Genomic DNA, 310 nt, shown 5'->3' with positions numbered 1-310 from the left:
CTCTCTTGAAGGAGAAGGTTAATCTTGTCTCCTTGGACCTTGGGTGTGGTAAGATTCTCAATCCTAGTGTATTTTGTTGTTCTATGATGTTTGGGTATTGAGATGTTGTATATGGGTATGATGGTTGTGGCTTAGGTTGTGTATATGTGAATATTGGAGCTTGATTGGTGATTTTGAAAAGCTTGGAAAGGGTTTGGTGGTGAAAAATCTGTTCTTGGAGGTGTTGAGGCCTTGAGAGCTTGTAGAAAAGTGGTTTGGAAGTGCTCCGGTTGAGCTTGGGAAATCGGCTAAGGTATGGTCTCGGTTTTCC

The sequence above is a fragment of the Arachis duranensis genome, chromosome 5, assembly GCF_000817695.3.
Source record: "Arachis duranensis cultivar V14167 chromosome 5, aradu.V14167.gnm2.J7QH, whole genome shotgun sequence".
In the NCBI taxonomy this organism is placed as follows: domain Eukaryota; kingdom Viridiplantae; phylum Streptophyta; class Magnoliopsida; order Fabales; family Fabaceae; genus Arachis; species Arachis duranensis.
Note: the sequence above shows the minus strand (reverse complement) of the source record.